At 46.4% G+C, this 22,909-nt stretch overlaps 1 long non-coding RNA gene across 2 annotated transcripts; it reads left to right on the forward strand.

Moving 5' to 3' along the window:
* The first annotated feature begins 58 nt into the window (after nt 1–58).
* On the forward strand, nt 59–19,160 carry LOC140849743 (uncharacterized). Of its 2 annotated transcripts, none has more exons than XR_012131918.1 (3): nt 59–197; nt 1,278–1,500; nt 18,789–19,160. It is a non-coding gene; the product is annotated as an uncharacterized lncRNA (long non-coding RNA). The 2 variants fall into 2 exon arrangements; XR_012131919.1 differs by lacking the exon at nt 18,789–19,160 and adding an exon at nt 1,659–1,797.
* The last annotated feature ends 3,749 nt before the right edge of the window (nt 19,161–22,909 follow it).

A 22,909-nucleotide genomic window follows, 5' to 3' on the forward strand; every position in this document is an offset into this window, starting at 1 on the left:
CGGAAGGAAGCCGCTCAGCGGAAGTATGCGCAGAGCACCTCCCATTGGGTAGAGTGCGCAGGCGCGGGGCTCTCTCATGTGCAGTCCCACGTGGCGGGGAGAGTGATACCCATTCCTAAGGCACCTCTGGCGAGCAAGCGGGAAGAGCATGGCATGCATGGGATGTTAGATCCAGTTTTCCTATAAGTGGTTTTATGGTTAGTTTGTTTTTTTCCTGCTATTTAGGGAACTAGTACCAGCGACTTTTTATTACAACAAATAGTTATGGCAATCCAACTGTGTGCCAGATACAATTCTAGTTACTGTGTTCAGCAGTGATCCAGGCAAACAAAAGTCCTGCCCTTACGAATGTTTATATAGTAATTGAAGGCATACAAAGTCGATTTCAGTCTCTGAATTCTCACAACCACTGCAGGATGTTCATAATGTGGGAAGGGGAGAAAGCGAGGCCACAAGCTCTGGCAGGCCTGGGTTAACGTCGCAGCTCCATCATTCTGTAGGGCCCCAGACTATGCAAATTAAAATACAGGACACTCAGTTAAATTTGAATTTCAGATAAACAAAGAATAACTCTTTTTTTAAGTAACTAGGTCCCATGCAATCTTTTGGACATACTTTTACTAAAAAAATATTTTGTTTATCTGAAATTCGAATTTAACTGAGTATCTAGTGTGTTTACCTAGCAATCTGCCATTGGACCACATCATCACTTTGCAGATTCGTGAGCTTTCTCCCTACTCCCTCTGAACCTTCCAGATAGAAGATAGGAATTCTGAAGACCCAGAGAAGTTCTGCCCCTGGCTATGATGTCCCTGAGAGAGAAAGACCTTGGGGTCGGGTAGCCAAAAGGCCTGTGGGGGCCTGGTCCTGCCTGGCGGGGGGCCTGAGGGCTTTGTGCTAGAAGAGCCATCTGACAGTGGAGAACTATTTTGTTCCCTGGACTCCTGGTTTTTGATAGTTTGAAATGAACACTGGTTTCTCATGATAAATTATAATGGGCTTCTCTGTTCATAATGATGCCTGCCTGTGCCAAGCACTGTGCAGAGGACCGTCATTATTATCACAAATACTTTCTCACTGCCCACCCTGTGCTGGGAAGCTTAGTTACTGAGGACAGAGCTGTGAACAAGGCAAGCAGAGTCCTAGCCTTTATGCCCTTAGGGAGCTCACCATCTAGGGGGATAAATGAGTGAACACTTAATAATTAAGTTGGCAGGATGTGAATGAATTTAAATCAACAACCCTGAGAGGTAAGAATTACTGTCCCTGTTTCACAGATGCTGAAACTGAGACTTGGAGGGGTCAACAATTTGTGCATGATTGCACTCCAGGACAGAGCTGAGAGACAGATCCTGACTCCATATTTGAGCTGTTATATCAGGATATGAAGCGCCACTGGATCCAGCTGGGAACATGCCATAATTTTGCAGGGGCTTCTTTGGTGATGGAAGACCCTGTGGCCTGTTTTCCCGTCTTTCAGATGCGGGCACGTTGTAGCAGGTGAGCTCTTATTTATCCTCAGTGAGGAACAAACCAATAAAAGGCCTTTGAAGAGCAAAGGCAAGTCAATGACACCAGCTTGGCTTGTCTGCTGGGTGGGGCCTGTCTCCTGGGACAAGAACCCTTTGTCTACTTGTCTTTGTCTTTTATGTGGACAGACCCCTCTGTATTATCTAATGGACTAATCAGCCGGAATCCAGTGGCCTCCGCAGATCTGACATGAAATGAAATGTCCTGAGCTGGGCAGGGGCACAGAGAGGGGATCAAAACAGTGAAGGGGGCAACCCATAATAACCCTGGCATTCCTGCTCGGAGAATCACAAGGTGCCGACTTGAAAAGGCCTCTCTGGGTTCCTACTTCAGCAAACCTGAGACTCTGCCTCTAGGCATCCAGCCTCTGCTCAGGTAACGTGCACGCGCCCAGTCAAGTGTCCCAGCCCCATGCGTGAGAGGAAACCAGAAAAATACACTCCATCCCAGCAACAGACTGGAGATGTAACCGAAACATGCCACTTTGCAGGGCCACCCTGATGCTGAACTCTTTCCTCCTGCTGTGCTCAGCACGGGGACAGAGAAAATGAAAAGCTTTTTCCCAAACCCCACTAGTGGGTCTTTTCTCCCAACCCAACCTGACATCCAGAAACTTGTCTTTGGGTCAGAGCCTCCAAAAAGGTTGAAAAGGAGCATCATTTAAATTAGGCACAATTATTGTTTCCTTTAACTAACACACCAAAAAAAGGTAAAGGAGGTAGGGAAGGGTGGGGAGGCCCTTCCAGCAAACCAGGTGGGAGAGGGTGTCGTGCTTGTTACATTTAAGCAAGGTAGTTTCTTTAGGAAATTTAAGTGAATTTTAACACAGGTTCTTGAGAGAAATGGAGTAGAGAAAAATGCCATAATAATTCCTTTACTTCTTGGGGCTTTATAATGTGATTTTGTTGTGTGTGTGTGTTTTCTTTTCATTCTTTAAAAAGTTGGAAGAGTGATACATCTTTTCATAAAATATTCATGTAATTCAGAAGATATGGAGTAAACGTGAAGAAGCTCCCTCTGCAGCCACTCACCTTCATTGGTCCCCCCCCAGACTCTGCCGTCCTTCTGACCCTACATTGCTCATCCTTGCCCCACAGGATTCAGCTCTGGCTCTTCCCTTAGCAACTTGGAATTCTTGTCTTTTTTCTCTCCTTACTCTCTGCCCTCCCACCCCCAAATCCAGCCTGGCTCATTCTCTGCCCTTTAGATCTTGCTGGGAACATCTCCCTGCTCTGCCCCTAAGTGTCGACCCCTGTTTTCCCCGTCTCCACAGACCTGCCCTTCTTTGCTCAGTCAGCCCCAGGAGAGCAGGGTCTGAGGTCATCTGTGTCCTGTTGAGGCCCAGTTCATTGTGCCTCCTCACAGAACGTATTCAGTAGTGTTTGTTGAATGAATGAATGACTCCCATGGGATAATCCCTGTTATCTGTTTGCAGTATTTCATCCCAGACATTTCTGCTCGTGCCCAAATAAGCATAATTTTTTTCTGTAAATAAGACCCCATTCTCTGCATTCTTGTGGTATTGCTGGCACTGGTCATATTGCTAAGTGCAGTTTGCTGGTGGTCGGACACTGGCCCAAGCACGGCACACACAACATCTCCTTTACTTCTTCCCATTTTGCAGGGGAGGAAGTTGAGGCTCTGAGAAGCACGAATAAAATCACTGGGTTTCAAAAACAGACAGGAACAGTTTATCTACTCTCAGTCCCAATACTGCCTTGAAGTCGAGGTAATTCAGCATTGACAAATTAATCTGCCCATTTTTCATAGTCAGTGATTATTATATAGTTGGGTGCATGATGTTAATAGAGCAATAAAAGAAAGTTAAATTGAATTTTAATAAGATCACCAAAATATCTGTGAGCCTGTGGGTCATCTTATAGATGAAGCCATGTTTGTTTTGAAGGACAGAGTAACGTCATGCACCAGCATGGACTCGACACCAGCTCCCAGGACTGTCAACTCATGGCCACTCTTTTTACCAACATCTACCCCCTCCCAATCCTTCCTCCCGATTATTTGGAAGCAAATCCCAAGCATCATATTATTTCACCCATAAGTAGTTGAACATGTATCTCTATAAAATAAGGACTCTTTTCAAAACAACCATGCCCCCATTATTGTACCAAAATTTATGTTCACAATCATCCTTTAATATCACTGGATACTCCATTACTGCTGAAATGTTCCCAGATGTTTCATGAATTGTTTTTATAGTTTGTCCCATCAAGGTGTAGATAAGGTCCATCCACTCATGGCTGTTGGTTGACATGTCTCTAAGGTGTCTTTAATTCTATAGGTTCACCTCTTTTCTCTCCTTGCCATTTATTTGTTAAAGACACGAAATCATTTGTTCCCAGAGTTCTGTGCAATTAAGAGTTTGTGGATTCCATCTCTGAGGTGTCATTAAACATGTTTTGCTGTCCCTGGGTTTTTCTGTAAATGAGTGGTTAGATTTAGGGGGCTTGACTGCTTCTGGTTTGATTTTTTTTTCTTTTCTTTTCTTTCTTTCTTTTTTATTTTTGTAAAAACATTTCACAGGTGGTTTGAAATATTTAGGACCTCCATCATAACGTTCCAGGACCTCTACAGCTAGGGCCTAGGAAATTCAGAGGTAGTGAGAGGTTCTCAATAACAGAGGGAGAAGCTCAGCCCAGGGGGCAAAGTCATGCTCAGAAAAATCCCTGCAGAGTTCAAAATCCCTCCACAGAAGACCAACCCAGGGGAGGAAATCCAGGGGTGCTTTAGAAGCCCCGGGTTCCTTCCACTGTGTGAAGTCGTCCTGTGCATTTGCGGCGAAGCCTGGCGCCTCTCCGCTTGCTAGCACACAGGGTGGCGCCTTGCCCCAGCCCAGCCTGACTCATTCTGCTCTTTGTTTCTTTCTCCCTCACACCCCAACTGGGCTGCTAACCGCCCCCCTCCACCCACCCGCCTCTGTTGGAATTGCCGAAGCTGTGACCTAGAGACACCCTACCACAATTGTTTTCCAATCCTGCTCCAACATCTAGTCTCTGTTTTATTTGAAAAATCAGTTGACACCAAACAGAGACTTGCTTTAAAGAGACTTTAAAATTTTTTTAAAGTAATTCTCATCTTTCCACTCTGCTGCTTCATTTTCTTTTATTGTTTGTTTTCCATTTTAAAGACTGCTTGGCAACTGGTTTTTGTAGAAAGAGACCTTTTATAAAAAACCAGGAGGCATTAAGACAGGCACAGTCGCAGGGGGGCCATCAGGTGAGAACTTGGGGATCAACAGAGGTGAGGCTCAGAACCTCACCGCCCCTGCTTTGAGAGAAATCTTCTGCATCCATGGATGTCTTGCTGCCCTTGTCTAGCCTGGATTAATACTCAGTCCATAGGCACACACCTGATCATCTACATTTGCCCTCTTACAGCACTAAACTATGTTTTCTACCTTTATCTTGCATCTACCTACCACTTCAGCATTTTATTAAAAATAAAAATAATAATAATAATAAAGGGAGAAATGTGGGATCAACATATAAATCAAGTACAAAAATCAAACGAATATTCATATTTGACCTGATTATTTATAGGTCATAATGCGTGATCAAAACCGAAAGTTTCTGTGATGACTGCCCTTGCACTGTTCACTGTGAAAGAATTTATTCACTATGTAAGAATTCGTTCACCATGTAAGAACTTGTTCGTTATGCTTCAGAAGATTGGAGACTGACGAGAATTAGGCTTGAGATGGATTAATGATTGTACATTGAGCATTGACCCCCCTATACTGAATTTTATTGTTGTTAACAACCATTTGATCAATAAATATGAGAGATGCCCTCTCAAAAAAAAAAAACAAAAAAAACCAGGAGGCATGTTGGGTGCCCAGAACCAAGGTGATAAAAACCCTAAGGAGTTCCCTCCAATCCCCTGTCTTTCCTGTGCACGCAGATGAGGGCTTTCCCGTTTACATATGAACGGATTCATGATTCACCTGCTCTTGGAGACACGTGCCCTCCCGGAGCCCAGGGATCTTCTTGGCACTGGCGAGTCACTGAAGAGTAGGATTGCCAAGTGCCTGCACACACATTGCTGGTATTTTGGTGGGGAAGACAGATTATAAAGAAAAAAAATGAATACACAACTAATTTCAATAGCAACATGTTATGGGGAAAACAAATCCAGGTGTTAGGCAAGTGATTAGCTGGACAAGAAAGAGAGAAAGACGAAAGAAGGTGAACACGGAAAACCTGAATAATGAGGCAGAGCCAGCCACAGGATGGAGGAAAGAGTCCATGCAAAGGTCCTGAGGAGAGACGTACTTGGCATATTTAAAGATCAGAGAGCAGGCCCATGTTGCTGAGGATGTGGGGGACAGGAAGGTGGTAGGAGAGGAGGTGGGCATCTGGAGTCTATCAGCCAAGGTAAGGAATTGGGACTTTATTCTAAGGTGGTGTTTCCAACCAGGACAATTTTGCCCCCATGGGACATTTATCAGTATTGGGAGACATTTTGGCTGCCATAGTTTGGTGGGGGGGGTTCTACTGGCATCTAGTAAGAAGACTGAAAGGATGCTGCCAAACATCCTATGACTTACAGGGCAGCCCCGTGGGCAGAAAATGAGTCAATCCCAAGTGTCAGTAGCGCCCTGATGAGAGAGCCTGGTCTAAAGGCAGCGGGAAGCTGTGGGAGCTTTGGAGCAAGGGAATGATGTAATTTGTGTTAATAAGACAGGAGGCTGGATGCCAGGGAGTGAGGGTGGAGGCAGTGAGATTGGCAAAAGGGATGGTACTTGTCCAGGTGAGAGGTGCTCCTTGAAGATGGAGAGAAGGTGTTTCAAGACTCTTTTTATTGAAGTAAGCCATGGTCAAACATATTCTGGAAATGCTGCATATTACATCAAGATAAGCAGTCTATCATGAATCCCAGAGCAAGACTACTTGGGTTCAAATCTTGGCTTTACCACTTGCTAGTTACATGATCTGGGGCAAGATCCTCAACCTGTCTGCGCCTCTGTTTCTTCATTCATGAAATGAAGATAATAATAGTACTTGATTCACAGAATTGTATGGGGAGAAAACTAGTTAATATGTGCAAATGAGTTAATATATGTCTGGTACATTGTGAATACTCAATGAGTGTTTTCTACTATTAGAACTTGTTCCTCTTTGTAGTATCAGTCACTGTGCACATCTACAAATTGAAGGCTCAGAGAAGTCCTGCATTAAAAATCCTATAGAACTTGATCAATCCACATTTGTCAAACTAATCTTTTCATGACCTTTTCCCACTAACACTCAGAAACCAGAGATCCTTAGAACACATTTCAAAAAACAGCTATACTGAGATATAATTCAAATACCGTAAAATTCACCCTTTTAAAGCCCTCAGTTCACAGAGTTGTGCGACCATCATCACAATCTAATTTCAGAGCATCTTTGTTCCCCCAGAAGAAACCCTGTACCCTTTAGCAGTCCCTCCTCATTCTTCCCTCCCCCAGCCCCCCACAGCCACTCATCTACTTGCCTGTTCTGAACATTTCAAACAGATGGAATCAAACAATATGCAACCTTTTGTGACTGACTTCTTTCATTTAGCATAACAGTTTCAAGGTGCATCCACATTGCAGCATGTATTTGTGCCTCATTCCTTTTTATGGCTGAATAATATTCCAGTGTAGGCATGTACTACATTTTGTCTACCCATTCATCAATTGCTGGACCCTTAGGTTGTTTCCACTTTTTTTTAATTGAAGTATAGTTGACATAATATTATAATAGTTTCAGGTGCATGACATAGTGATTCAACATTTACACACATTACAAAATGCTCCCCACAATAAGTGTACTTACCATCTGTCACCTAGCAAGTTATTACAATATTATTGACTATATTCCCTATGTTGTATCTTTCATCCCTGTGACTTATTTATTCATTTATATTTTTAACTAGTTTGTTTCCACTTTAATGAATAATGCTACTGTGGACATTCACATACAACTGTTTGTGTGGATAAATGTTTTCATTTCTCTTTGGTGTACACCTTGGGGTGAAATGCGGGGGCATGTGGGAGGTCACGTAGCTTTGTGCAGAAGAGAGCACGCTGGGATGTCTTGGTGCTGTCATTCTGTCTGCTCAGCCACTTGGCTTCCTCCTCCTTCCTTCCACAACCCTCCACCCCTCAGCACCCCCCCAGCCCCAGCCATCTACTGTCCAAGGTCCAGTTCAGAATTTTGCTATTTTCCAACTCTGTGATCTTGAGAAAGTAACTTCTCTGAGCCTCCATTTTCTCTTCTGTAAAGTGGCGATGAAAATGAAATGAGGTTATTTGTGTAAAGTGCTTGCTCTAGTGTCTGGCCCCCAATCAACTGCAGCTGTGTTACTGCCAATAGCATCTGTGAGTGTGCCTTGTAAGACCTGCCTGGTAGAAGCCTTATCACCTGGTTGATGTGGCGGATGAGACTGCAGAGTTGTAGTGGCAAGGATTCCTGTGCTTGGCCCCCCGCAGGACATAAGACACTCACATCCTCAGCTCCGCTAGATTCTGCCAAATGAATCTAAAGTGACTCCATTGATGTGCATGCTCCGTGGCAATCCCTGTCATACCCATCCTCGCCAACCTTTGACAGTGTCATCCGTTTTTACTTTTTACTTATCTGAGAGTGTAAAATAGTGTCACCTTATAGTTTTGATTTGGGTGCCTAGATGATTTCATTTAGCACCTACAGGCACCCTTCAAGGTAGGTACTAATATTCTCCCTGTGATGCAGATGAAGAAACTGGCTTTGAGAGGTAAAGGGCCGGGTGCCTAAGATATGAACCCAGACAGGCTGGCCCGGGGGCCTGGGCTCTCCATATCAGCCTCACTCTGCCTCCCGTGGAGCCCAGCGCTGTCAGATAAATATGAGAAGGACCCAGGGTGACTAAGACCATTCAGAAATTTAAGAAACATGTTCATCCTTTTAGTCAGCAAATATTTACTGAGCATATACTCTGTGCCAGACTCTACAAACAAATAAGTCCTTGCCTCAGGGCTTATAGTCCAGTGGGGGAGACAGAGCAAATAAATTCGTAATCACATAAGCTTGATGAAGAAAAACAAAGCAGGGTTAAGGGGCTGGAGAGCAATGGGCGGGGTGGGGGTGTTTTGTTGGGAGCTCAGGGGCTCCTCAAGGAGAGGGCATTTGTTGTTGGAGGCCTGAATGAAGCGAGAGGCAGGCTGCATGGCCACCTGCAGAAAGAGCAGGTATAGGCCTTGAGGGAGAGCATGATTCTGACATGTGGGGATCGCTGAAGCTGTGGTAGACAGAGTCCTAAAGCTGGCCCCCAAGATTCCCATCTTCTCGATCGTCACCAAACATGAATCCAGGCGCTACTGTGAAAGGACTTGGCATTTGCACTTAATGTCCCAAGTCAGTCGACCTTAAGATGCACACATGAGCCAGGTGCACTTACCCTATCAGGTGAGCTATTTAAGAGCAGAGAGTTCACCCTGGGTGGAGGCAGCAGAAATCAGAGGGATCCAAAGCCAAGAAAAATTTGATTTGCTGTTGCTGGGTGAAGATGGAGAGAGCCACACGACAAGATGGTGGCCAAGAGCTGAGAGCTGCCCCCAGCTGAGAGCCATCAAGGAAATGGGAACTACAGTCCTACAACCACAGGGACGGAATTCTTCCAATTACAGGAATGAGCTTAGAAGAGCACCCTCGGCTGCAGATAAGAACACAGCTGGCCAAAACCTTGATTTCAGTCTAAGTGAAGAACCCGGCCAAGCCATGCTATACTTCCAACCTACAGAATTGTGAGCTATTTAATAAGCAGGTATTGTTTTATATTTGGGATAATTTGTTACATGGCATAAAAAATGTATATAGAGGCCATGTGACTATAAAGAGGGTGCAAGTGGTTGAAAAAGGAGCTGAGGCCCAAGAAGTAAACTAGAGGGCCATGTAGGTATGGTAAGGACTTCGGCGTTTGTGCTGAGGGACACAGAACACTGCCATAAGTGTAACTCTCAGACCTCCTCACCCTCTGCTCACACGTTCTCTCGTTTTCCATCCTGCACAGTGTTCATTCTACCACTACACCCCGCTTCCTTGTATCTATCTACCAATGTGTGTATGTGGACTGGTTGGGGCGCTGTTCATTGTGAGTGACAGGAAACCACACAAAGTGCTCAAATCCAAATCCAGGGACTTCAGGCTTAGCTGGATCCAGGAGCTCAAGTATTAATTTCGGAAATCTGTCTTTGCACCCCTCAGCTTTGCTTTCTTCTGTGTCTTTCGCATTCTCAGGCAGGCTCGCCCCACATGGTGGCTGCGATGTTCACCAGCAGCTGTGAGCCCGCATCCTACCATCTTAGCGATCCAGAGAGAACCCACCTTTGCCATGTGCTGTTCCCCTAAAAGTCCAGGGAAGGCCTGCATTGGCCCTGCTTGGGTCACATGACCACTGCAGAACCAATAGCAAGGCTGGAGGAAGGAGCAGAGCTTCAGTGGGGAGGCCTCAGCCAGGTACCTGTTTCTGGATGTGGGGGTGTAGGGAGGGGAAACAACGGTCTTTAGGCCTATCTTGAAACCTCCTAGACTGAGAAATAAGAGGGATGGTCCTTTGGGCGTCCTTTAGGGTAGTCACTGGCATGCTGTGAGCAGCCAAAGAGGGAACGGATGTTGGTGGGGCAAAATCAGCAGATGTCCACTTGAGTGGGCAGCTCTGCCCATGCCACGGGCTGCTGTGGGTGCTGTGGGAGCCAGGGGCACGGGGGCACCTGCACCAAAGGTTCAGCTTCTGCAAGGAGATTCCAGAGCATCACACTATGTTCCATTCAGATCACAGAGCTCGCCTTCCTCCCCTCATTATCTCTGCATCCTATTAGATCTTGGCACAGGCAGCAGGAGTTGTGGAAATACCACAGAACCCTGCCTTTGCCCTGGTTGTTTACTGGAGAAATAAATAAAGAAGTTGAGCTGAACAGATGCTTGGACCAATGGAGCGGCCCTGGGAGGCTCATGCAACAGAATTATCTTCATAAACAGCAGACGCCAAGAGGAGCAGCTTGGAAAGTCTGTCCAAGCCCCAAACAAACGAGGACCTGCAGCCAAACTTGAGACCAATGGAAAGGTCCCCACCAGGGGGGACAAGACCGGGTGGGGGGACCGGGGGGTAGGGGAGTGGCAAAGAGGATACTCCAGTCACTGCCTGTGTGCAGGGTGGGGTGGGCACAAAGGCTGCGCCTTGTCCTTGTTCCTTTTTAAAGTCAGTACTGCTCCCTAACCTGACATGTATTTAGTTGTTTATTGTTTGCCTTCTCTCCCTAAATCTGGGGTCCACGAGGGCAGGGTTTGTCTGGTTTCATTCACTGATGTTCTTGCAGTTCCTAGAACACTGCTTTACAATAGGCTCTCAAATTGAACACGCTCAAATACATTTTAGTCAAATGGATGAGTGGAAATAGGGATAGTTCATATCTAAGGATGCCTACCATGTACCCAGTCCCATGCTCTGTGCATTAGCACATTGGAAACCCCTCTCAATCCTACAGGGGATGTAGGTGTATTTTGACTCCCATTTTCTGTACAAGGAAATTGAGACTCAGAAAGGTTGAGACATTTGCCCAAGGTCACACAGGGGACCTTGCTTAAGACCAGGGGACAGAGTCAAAATGTCTAGGCCTGGCAGCTGAGTGTCCACCATGTGTGGAGATGGGACCTGGGAGCATGTGCAGAAGATGGAGTAATAGTGGAAAAAAGTAAGGGTATGATTTATTATCATGTGCCAGATACTCTGCCAAGGGGAGAGTACATCGTATTTCATGCTCACTAAAATTCATAGGAGCAAATGGTGTCTGAATCCCCACTGAGCAGATGGGGAAACTGAGGCAGTGATAGGCCTTTCCAGGCTGCTGCTAGTCTTGGAGGGAAGCTGGGACTTAGGCCGGAGGCTGTCCAGATGTGGAGGCTGCAGACCTAACCTCACTGCTGTCCTGCCTCCAGCTCTCCTGTATACGTAGGGCACTGAGGAAAATGCGTTTATTTCCACTGTCGCTGTGTTCCAGGCCCCTCAGCAAGTCAGCTGGACCAGCTTTCCTCATTCCACTTTCCAAAGCCCTGAGATGGAGAAATAATGCGTAATGTTGCCTTATTGCCTTTCAGGAGCAATTCTATTTTTCTAGCTCAGAAAAGTAATTTCAATATTTTTTTTCCCATGCATGCCCGTACTTCTGTCCATCTATCCATAACGTCACCCTGGGTTACCTCCACCCAACCCCCTCCTTGCCTTCCCTCATGTCTCTGTTACCTCATTGTTGCGATAACCTTATGGGTCAGGTGCAAGAGTGTCCTCTTCACATGCCTGGATTTTGGTGCCAGTCCTACCACTTACTAGCGCTTTGACTCTGAGCATGTTTCTTATCCTCTCTGAGCCTCAGTTTGTTCATCTGTAAAGTGGGGATGACCATCATGCCTACCTCAGAGGTTGGTGAGGATAAAAATGCTTTGATAGTGTAAAGACACAGGCAGTGAGCACTCAGGAAATGGGGGCAATTGTTACTTCTGAGGCCTCTAGTGGCACCAAATGTCTCTTCTAGAACTTTCCGTGTCCATGACAATCAGAATGGCATTACTCATTGCCTCACTGGAAAAGCACAAAGGTTGCAAACCCTCACATATTCTCCAATACAAGATTGACTCCATCAGTGTTTTCCATGTATACAGTGGAAAACTACAGGACGGTAACAAGAACAAAGTGCTGCCTGGGTGTGCTCTGGGTGAAAAAGCTGGTTGTGTCATGTGACCCCACTGCAGCAGATTATATTTTGGGGGACTTAATTTTCTATGTTATACATTTCTGAAATGTTTGAGTTGTCTTATCAAGTAAGGATTATTTTGTAATCAAGCAAAAGGGAAAGAGTTATGAGTCTCATGTAATGGAAGTCAACGAAGATCTTTGTATTTCTGTGACTTTGTTTCCCCACTTCCTGACTCGGCTTCAGAAAATTGGGGGTTCTTAAAGTAAAGTCTTTGTTCCTGGTATTTTTGGGACCCTTGATTTGCTGCTGTATAATAATAATGTAAACGGGTCTTGTAGGTCTGATTACAGCCTCCCTGTATGGGCATTGCTCACTTCTCTTCACTTACCCTGTGCCATTGCTCAGCCCACTGTCTTTAAAGGAAGTGAGGTGCCACCTTATTTGGTGGCATAAGTGGGAGTCATCTCCCAGCCCGTCTATGGAGGCAGCAGCACATGAGGCCATATCCTTTCTACCTGGTATGCTGCCTTCTTCCTCCTACTTTGAGAACCATACCTGTATACTTTGAAATTGTTTTATTAGTTCTACATGTGGAGGTGGTGCTGGCAGCAGGACAACCCCTTGAACTAAGTTATCTCAGGTCCACTTAGCACCCCTGCACGGTCCTGTCACTCTGGTTTATTCACCAGTGCTCGGTTTTTTATCAAGCAAGTGGATTTCTTGATGAAATACCACCAGCAATTCAGACCTTCTCAGTTCATTCATTAGCATGTTGTCCAGACCAGGTAGATTCTAGAAAGAAAATAGCAGGGAGGCAGGCAGAGGGGAGCAGTCACCAAATTTGTGGCTGAAGAATCTCTCAGGTGATGGGTTCAAAAGATTGGCTCAAGGCTTAGCAGTCAGGACCCTGAGAGGAGCCCACCTTCCCAGCTGCAGACACAGTTCATTTTGTTTTTTATAGTGACGAAAAGCGTGTGTTCTATGGCCGGAATCCTGGGTTCACACCTGAGTTCTGCCAGTTATTAGCTGTGTGACTGTGGGCAAATTATCACTCTCTCTGTGCTTCAGTTTCTCTATCTTTAAGATGGGTATGATAAAGTACCTACCTCCTAGGTTGTTAGGGGGATTAAATGAGTTAATAGATGTATAGAGCTTAGAATGGGACCTGACATGTAGTAAGTGCTCAGTAAATATTAACCATCATTATTACTACCACTGTTGTTCATCTTTCAGCTGTGATGAAAATGTAGGCCTATATAAGCCCATGCTCAAACTCTGGTCACATCATTGCTGTGTCCATATCCATCAATTTGATCATAGGATCTGTCTTTATTGGCTAAAGGTTGTATTCTGGTCCCCATTCATATCCTGGATTTTAACTATAAAATCACTTTTGTCTTCTGATACTTTGGGAATCCTACACATTTTATTTGGCCCCCGCCATTGTGGGCAAGTCCCTTCCACTACCACCTCTCCACTGCCCACCCCACTTCGTCGTCACTGAGAGTGCCACCTCTGCTCTTCGATGGCGTCCATTCCTGGGGACAAGCTCCCCCATGTGTGGTCTTCTTTGCTCTGCCCTGGCCTCTCCCTGCTTCCCTGCCCCTCCCAATGCCTCACTGCCATTCCTGTGGGCACACAGATGGCATCTTCTTGGAGACCCAACTGCCTGCTTCCTCTTTCCCCTGTAAGTGAGGTGATCAGACCAGATAATCTCTAAAATCCTTTTCACTCCGATGTGGGTTTTTAGAATATAGCTAAGAAAATATTGATGAGACCTCTACAGAGAACATGATAAAACATTATTTAAGGTCAGAAAAGAAAACCAGGATCAATAGAGATAGAGGCCATATTTATTTGTGGATGCAAGACTCGATATTGTAAAAATAAAAATGTGTCCAAAGTACCCTAGGCCAGGCGAAATCCCAATGACTATTTTTTGATTTTGCCTGCACAGTGGAACTTAACAAATTAATTCTTGTAAAACTTGTGTAGAATCAAGGGACTGAGAACAATTTAGAAAATTTGGAAGAAGTTTAGGGGATTCACCTTCACATGTCAAGACTTGTTACAAAGCTGTAGTTACTGAGAAAGACTGGTACTGAAGCGACGGTAGAGAATAGATGGCAGAAGAGGAAACTTGCTCCATGATTCGGGCGACCTTGAAGCTAAGGACAAAGGCTGGACTATTCCCAAACAAGCATAAGCTGTGACAACCATTTTTCCATCTTAAAAACATTTAGATTCCTACTGTAATATCATACTTAAAACTGACTTCAAAATAGATTAAAGACCTACATATGAAAAACAAAATTTCAAAAGAAAACATTGGAAACTATGTCTTTGTGTAGGAAAGGCTTTCTTAAATACTTGGGGTAGGAAACATAAGGATGCCAGAGGTTAGGCTGTGGGTCACCCCAGGCCTGCCACCTACCAGAAATGTGACATTGGGCACGTTGCTTCATCTCTCTCTGTGCCTCAAGTTGCTCCTCATACAGGGCGGGTAAACATTTTAGTAGATGCTATCGACTGCCTCCCTCCGCCATTTTTATTTTTGCTAGCAAAGCCCTGCTGCTACTGTGGAAGATGAGCCCCTGGCTAATTCTCTGCTAGGGAACCATGGGGCCCCGTGGAGGGCTTATGCCCCAGTCCTGGCAGACAACACCCAGGGGCCTTCATGCCTGTGGCTCAACAGAAAGGCTCCCCCACAAGAAAGAGAGACAGCGCTACGGGCTGGTCATCGGTGTGATCGGCAGGCCCTGCCGGCCGCAAACGGAGAGCCCAGCCCAGGGAGTCTCTCATGTGCATCCCGCTCACTGTGCTCCGCCTGGTCCTGACGTGCTCCCCAGAGAGGAAGGGAAGAGCCAAAGCCCCTGGCTCAGGCGCCTCGCTAATAGAATTAGGCACATTTCTTTTGGGGGTGGCCAAGCAAGCCGTGTACTCAGCTGCTAGAGGCAAAGGACACATACGATGCGTCATCAGGGACTCTGATGTGTCAGCTATGGCAGCTAGCACTTCTCCTTCGGTCTTCAGGGCTGAGCATGTGAAAAGGGGACTATTATTTGCACAAAAAATCCAACTTCATTAGGGCAGATTTGATCATTTTTGGTAACTTTGAGCCTCCCTCCCATGTTTCTGTCATTTCCCCCCTCCTTTGAGGCTATGATCAATGTCAGCTGGTAAGACCTCAATCAGCGAGACGTCACATGGCATGAAGGCCCCCACCCTCTCTGGGGGAGAGCAAGGTGCCCACCTGAGGGATGGGACCCCCGATGGTCTTCTTTGATCCCTTAATATCACCTGCTGCATGGAATTCCACAGGCTGTGCAGAAACCCTGTGTCAGAAATTGCTGTTTCTATTGCTTTTCAGTTTGTGCAGATTTCCTTGGCCATTCTCAGCCTGGACGCTGCACAGCCAATTCCCTGTGGAGCACTAGGACTGGACACTAATGAAGTCACCACCGAGCTCCCTGGGGCTTCAAGCAGGGAGAGAAGCTGGGAGGCGGCAGCTGAGTTCCATCGGCTGAGGCCCCAGCCTGCAGATCACAGCCTCCTGCAGGACGCGGCTCGTGTGCTCATGACTCAGTGCCGGGACATAATTGCACACACATCTGTTTTCTTTTTCTTCTTATCCAGTTATCTGCAGCTCTGAAACACCCACCCTCTTTTGCATGATTTGCAACCAGGAAAGTTGTCCATGTTGTCATGTGCTTGTAAATCCGCAACCAGATTAGCTTCTCACTCTGTCCAGCTGCCCCGGCTGGGGGTTCAGCGTCTACATTTTGGCCCTACTGAACATTCCATCTTGGGCTTCTAGGTCCTCATGTGCTGGCCATACATGAATGACATCATATTTAAGGTGTGCTGATGTTTTTGTCACTCACCAAGAGGAGGCAAAATAGAGGATTCGAGAGGCTCCTTCCCAGATGGGCTAAGCTCGCTGGCAAGGTGCATGTGGACAGTCTCTGCCGGGGCTGGTCCCTGTCTTCCCGCTGCACGAGGGTGAGCAGGTGTGGCATAAGGATTCTAGCCCCCCAGGCCAACCTCATCAGCCATCTCTCTCTACTGTTGTCTCAAAACCCCTTGTCTAACCTTCACTGGTATGTGATGGCACTTAATTTGGCCAAAGTGTGACAAGGTCACAAATAAATATTCCCTTTGGGACTTTTCTCACTGCCCATCCGGTCCTAAAAATTCCACACTTTCAAACAACTATAAATCAATCCCCTTTCAGCTCTTTTCCATCTTTCCCTTTGGGCTGCTGTATTTTTCTTCACATCACCATCTAACATTATTTTATATATTGAGACTGTATCTCCTTCTCCGTTTGCTGCCGGCTCCATTCCTAGTGTCTGGAATTAGTACGCTGGGTGTTATAGGAGCTCAACCAGTATGATGATCAACTGCATGGATCCATTCACTAAATATTAATTAGCATATGTCCATGATGAGTGTGGAGTACTGCAGAGGATGTGAATAATGATCAAATGCTACAGTTTATAAATGGCTGGGCACAGACCCTGTGCCACACGTGTGTTGCACATACATTACCATGCTGAACTGAGGAGCAGTGGAGCATGTGGTCAGAAAGCTGGGCTCTCCTGTCTAACCGCCTGGGTTCAGTTCTAGCCCCAGCAATCGCTAGATCTGCGACTTTGAGCAGATTGCTCAGGCTCCCTCTGTGTCGGTTTCCATATCTGTCAATCCCCCTGCATCTGAGGATAATATTAGTACCTGCTCCACTGAGATATTGCCTAGACTAAATGAGATAATGCAGGTAACACACATAGAAAAGTGTCCAGTGTGGGATACAGGCTCAGCAAAGGCAGCTGTTACTAATGCTTTCAGCAGCTTTACTAACCAGGAACCTTAGGATCCCCATTTGGAAGATTAGGAAACTAAGCAAGTTTATATGAAGATGGAGTCAAACAAGACCTACCCTACCCTCAAGGAGTCTGCAGTTTAGTAGCTGGGAGGAGAGACTGCACAGAAAACTCTGCTGTGCGTTGAATCACACTTAAAAAAAAAATGTCAAATGCAGACAGTGTGCTTCAGATCCCATTTCTTACAGAAGGACTGGCCCCAAAGCCTACACCCAGGTCACAAAACTGTATTTCATGATGTCCAGAATGCCTTGGACCAACATCTGTGTCATCCAAGGGAATTCCCAGTTGTGCAAGGACACAGCTCTGTGTGACCTGTCAAGTTGTGTCAAGCATTTTACCTAAGTAGGATATTTAAAGAATGTTCTGTGAATGGAAAAAGCTCCAATAACACATATGACAACCTAGTAGCATCTCAGTGATGGTTCAGGATGGGTGAAGTGTTGCAATTCATTCACAGGCTAACTTCAGTGATGGGGTTTCCTAGCAGCACCTAGCTAATGGGCATTCATTGACCGTGTTCTGTTTCTTCTTTAAGGGTGCTGGACTAGGGACCAGAAGACAGACAGCATAGTTCCCGTGTGCTTTTTAGTCCTTAAGCTGACCCAAAATGCTCCTTGTCAGGCCAGGCTCCTTACTATAGTCTCACCTAGAAGGAGCTCCATGCCCTGGATCGCAGGTTGAAACCTGCCTTAGACTAAAGGCCCATGGGTGGGGGTGTGGGGGGGTAATCATTACCTGGCCCTAGTCTTTGAATCTTGCCAATGGTGGTATTTATATTCTTAAAATGTGGCTGAGCAGACAGGCATTTCATAGTGGTGGACTTCATTTGAAGAGTTAGTCATCAGCTAACAGTATCTGCAGATGACTCTATGGAGACTGCTAGGCAGATGGCCAAGGGCTGGTCTCCTCTTTATCTCAAGGCCATCAACGGCTAGGGGCTCAATGGGCCCTGTTGAGGGTGAGGAGGTAAAGGTTAGTAAGAGTAGTCAACATAAATGAGTACTTCCTGTGGACCATGCATCGTGCACAGCTTATTTATAAGACTCCTCATGAATAGGAATTATTGCCCCCAGTTTACAAAAAAGCAAATTGAGTCTCAGAGAGGTTAAGTAATCTGCCTAGGTCACACAGTGGGGCTGTTTGATGTCTCATGTCTGGGGTGTCTGATTCCAAATTTCACACTCTGGCATTGGTCCATAGTTGGTCCACAATTCTCCCTCCTAGAAAAACAGGAAAGAAGAGAGCCTTTGAAGAGGAGGAAAGGGAGGAGAATGAGGGGCCAGGAGGATCAGAAGAAGAAAGGCTTGCAGGTGTCCAGGAGTGAGGTTGGTAGCCCTGAAGATTTGCCCCAGGACTCCTTCAAGAGCCTGAGGCTTTTGGGCAGGGGTGTCAGTTTGCGGCCAGCTGCAGAACTCCAAGGGGGAAATCAAGGAGGGGCGGCCACTGATGAAGCTGCAAAAGCTACTCTGTGTGTTCTGCCTGAGATACCAGCAGGACTCTTTAGGTTGCAAGTGACAGAAAACCTAATCAAGCCAGCTTAACAGAGACATAAATATTGGCTCACTTAACATAAAAGTGCAGAGTAGATGGCTTCAGGAAAGGCTGTGTCCAGGTGCTCCAGCAATGCTTCTCTCCGTTTTCTCTCCTTTTTCAGGCAGGCACTCCCTAAGGAAGGTGGTGATCTGCAGTCCCCAGCTTCTGTCCAATGGACATAAAAGGACAAGTCCAGTGGAAAGAAATGCCTCCCTCACGAGTTCCAACAGAGATGCTAGGACAGGTGGCACTCACTGTGATTAGCCTAGCCTGGGGCATGAGTCCATTCCAGAAACAATCACATGGGCCACAGGGGGATGTGATACACCCGTATAGAGACAGAGCTCCAGAACTCCGTGGACTGCGGTGGGTCTCCAAGGGAAATTTCCAGAAAAAAGCGTTAGGCATGCTAAAGAGAGAAGACAAAAGCATTGAGCATCCTCTACAAGGATTTCTTATTATATAAAAATCTCTCACATTGTCCACTCTCTGCCATTTCTGTTGTGACAATCCTACAATTGCAGGAATTCTGCCATAAGCCCTAACTGCTGGCCTGCTGGCAATCTCATAAACCAAAAGGCAGAATGTTCTCCATAAAGGGCTGCTCTGCTGTTACCCCACCCTACCACACAATAGTTTCTCCTTTGTTTATAACGTAATGCGTGACCGTATTGGAAAATGTAAATGGTACTGTGCCGGGAAGCCGGGGCTGAGGTACTGAGTGAAGAACACGTAGGTATGACTGGCTGGATGTTCCCAGAGCAGCAGGGAGCTCCCTCCGCATCCAGGCTCCCACACTGGGGAAGTGAAAACCACAGGGTCGTTTTGATGGCAGATGGAGTTTCAGTACACCCACACAAAGGAAGTCACAAGATTCATTATTTACAGATCCCAGACACGGGGGTGCAATGAGCAGGGGGAAGGGCCATCCTCCATGCCAGGCTGCCGGGGAGCAGGAGACAGAGTGGGGTAGGTGCACCCATTCCCTTGAAGATGGTTGCTGTGGAGTTCACTGAGTTCCACGGCTCAGTCCTCAGGGGTTATTTTAAAAGGCTCCTGGGAAAAGCCAAGCGGGAACTTGGGGCAGGAATCCTAAACTCAAGTCCTTATCTAAATGTCCAGACTCTCGGCGTGTGCAGGGTTGTGCTGTAAAAGGCCTAGGCAGCAACTCAGAGAAACAGAAGTTGTTTTTCTCGTTGCAGGTGCTCACGGCTCTTTGCCCCAGCAGGCCCACCTCCAGTTGCAGCCTCCAACCTGGCCATAGACACACTGTTCGGCCTTTCCCCCTGTGCCCCTTGCTGCTCCGATCCACGTCCTTCTCCATGGCTGAGCTTGTGACGCCCTCCTTCAAGTGTCCGCTGTGTTTCCAGGCCGGGGGCAGTCCTATCCTCCTGTCCACTGCAGACACTGTGAAGGGCTCTGTCCTGCCTTGTCTTTGGGTTTTCTAGGCACACATCCCGCCTCCCCCTAGAGGCCGCACCTTACCCAGTGGTTTCTTAATGAGCATCTGGTGGGGCAGCAGGGGGCGGTGCGCTGTGCTCCATCCAGGCTGGGTACCATGCAGAGCAAACAGACACGGTCCTGTCCTTGAGAAGCTCACAGTCCAGCCTAGTGGACACACATCCATCAATCACACAGAATAATAATGCAGTAAGTGTTCTGGACATGGGGAATGGGAGGAGGGTCTCATTTCTTCTGGGGTCTCAGGGAAGGTTTCAAAGAGCAGATGACAACTGACCTGAGGTCTGGAGAGGAGCTACCGGGTCCTAGAGGCAGGAGAGAGACGAGAGCTCCAGGCAAAGGGCGCTGAACTGCAAACACCCGGAGGAAGCATGGTGACCTCCTGGGTGGGAGGGGCTGGAGGGCTTGGGGGAAGATGGAGAGGGCTATGGGCAAGGGCAAGCAGCACCCTGATGGCTCAGCCATACAGAGCCAGAGCTGGTTCCTCCAGACCTCCACGGACTGAAAGGAGGGCGGGTCTCCAAGGGAAATTTCCAGACATTTGGATTTTGTTCCTTGTTCTGAGAGCTTTAGTGAGGGATTGTTGGAATAATCGGAATTACATAGTGTGTCAATAGACCATCACACACTGACGGAGGATGGCAGGGCACCAAGGGAGTATCAATGTACCAAGGGAGTATGCTAGTGTATCAGCGGAGTATCGTAGTGCCCGGTCTTTTGCAGCCTACTCAGGAAGTGACATCCCAAGTCATAGGCTAGCCCACCCTCAAGGAGAAGGGATACACAGGGATGACTATCAGAAGATGGGATCAATAGGGGGGCCCTCTTAGAGCCCGCCATCCACACCCCAGCATTGAAGATTTAGGGTAGGCAAAAGGATTAACGTTTTGGCTAAAAAGTTCTCATCTCGGGAAATGAGAGGTTCAAGCCCCTTTAGAGGAGGATTTTTTTTAATGGAAAAGATTTTCATGCGTCCTGTTGCTCCCAGTGGCTGGTGTCAAGGCAGGGGCCTCTCAAGGTACTCCCCAGCCCCGTTCTCCCAAATGAACATCCCCAGGCTGACAGCTGTGGAACAGGAAGGGTGACCTAGGCCAGTCCCCACTGTTGAAGTGTCCCTCCTCCCAACCCCCAGTGAAATGCAATGAACTTACCAAGTGTGCATCAGCAAAATGATTGATTTCTTCCCTCCAAAGTTTGAATCTGGCTTTACTCTGCCAGATGGATTCTCTTCATTCTTGTTACATGTGCTCTTTTGAATCACAAGATATAAAGTAGATTTTATGATCAGTTAGCTCATCAAGAGATAGACATCAGTATAATTACAGCAACACTCAAGATGCTGCTCCATAAAGAAGTCTAAACTGTTTCCTTTTTTAATTATGAAAATTTTCAAAGATATAGAGAAGTAGAAAAAATCCTACACTTATACAATGAACAGCCATGGCCTAGGTTCTATAATGAACATTTTATTAAACTTGCTTTTTCTCTCTTCTTTCCGTCTCGCCATCCATCATTCCACATAATTTTTTGGAATTATTTCAAAGTTGCAGACCTTAGTACAAGGAGGTCCAATTTTTAAAGTTTTAGATTAGTGCCAAAATTCAATGGATTGAGATTTTATAGGATTAGGGTGGATACAGGTGTTGTCATTGTCTTCTAGGACAACTTTATCTCCTTCCAATTCATCCAAAGAGCATACCTAACAGATTTTGACCCAGGAATTTTAGGGTAACTTCCCGATGTTAAAAATGTATGCCAAAAAAAAATTGTCATTCACATTGATTAATTCACTCATTCATTCATTTGAAATACTGGTTGAGGTCTTTTTAGGCGTCAGGCATTGTTTGAAGTAGTTAGCAGGCATCTCAAGACTAGAACAGTAACAGTATGTTGTATATAGAAGATGCTCAGGAAATATTAGTAGGACAATAAAATGAGTCTCTGAGCTTGCTGGCAATGCCAGTCTGGGAATTTGGTTGGTTGATTTATTGTTCTGTCTGGTGATGGTTCAACATCTTTCTCTCACCTTTCACAATGTGTAAACATAGCAGTTTGTCCAAAAAGATGTATACATATTACATTTATAAATGCCACCATTTTGTTTATAAATTATTTAAAGCTCTGAGCCCCAGGTTCTTAACTATACAAAGGGGGAACCTGACTACAGGCTTGTTCGGGAGATGAAATAAAGTGAGCCTTAAAAAGCACACAGTGCCTACTTGCAGAAAGCCCACCATACCACTCGCTCTAATTTTCCTTGTGACCAGAACCACTCTGTGCCATCTCAGGAACTCCGAACGGGAAGGAAGGGGTCATTATGACCTTGGCTCCTGTTACCCATCCCCACAGCAAGCCCCATCTGCTTTGTTCTCTTCCACCTGGCGTCAAGACGGAGGAGCCTTGTCTCTCAGCGCTGGGCCCTAAGTCTCCCTGAGCAGCTAGTGGGTCTCTCTAAGTGGCTGGGGTGCGCTGACACAGGTCCCATTCCTTACCTGATCTCCTAGTCCAGCCCACAGATCACCCACGTCAAAGTCACACTTGATGCACTGAGGTTCCTTTTACGAAGTCTGAGCAGGCCTTTTCCAGGTCACTGCAGTGGAATTTGACCCCTGGGCCAGCCTCTCCCCCTTCCCAGAGTCAGACTGTTCTGCGGTTGGTTCCCACCAGCCTCTGAGAAGTTCAATCTCTGCCCTCCCCCAAGGAGGGCAATAAGGGCCATTTTCATTTCAATGTATCTTTATTATTACATTATTACTTTTAGATGCAAAAGCCCTATATTCTCATT

The sequence above is a fragment of the Manis javanica genome, chromosome 5 (genome assembly GCF_040802235.1).
Source record: "Manis javanica isolate MJ-LG chromosome 5, MJ_LKY, whole genome shotgun sequence".
NCBI classification, from domain to species: domain Eukaryota; kingdom Metazoa; phylum Chordata; class Mammalia; order Pholidota; family Manidae; genus Manis; species Manis javanica.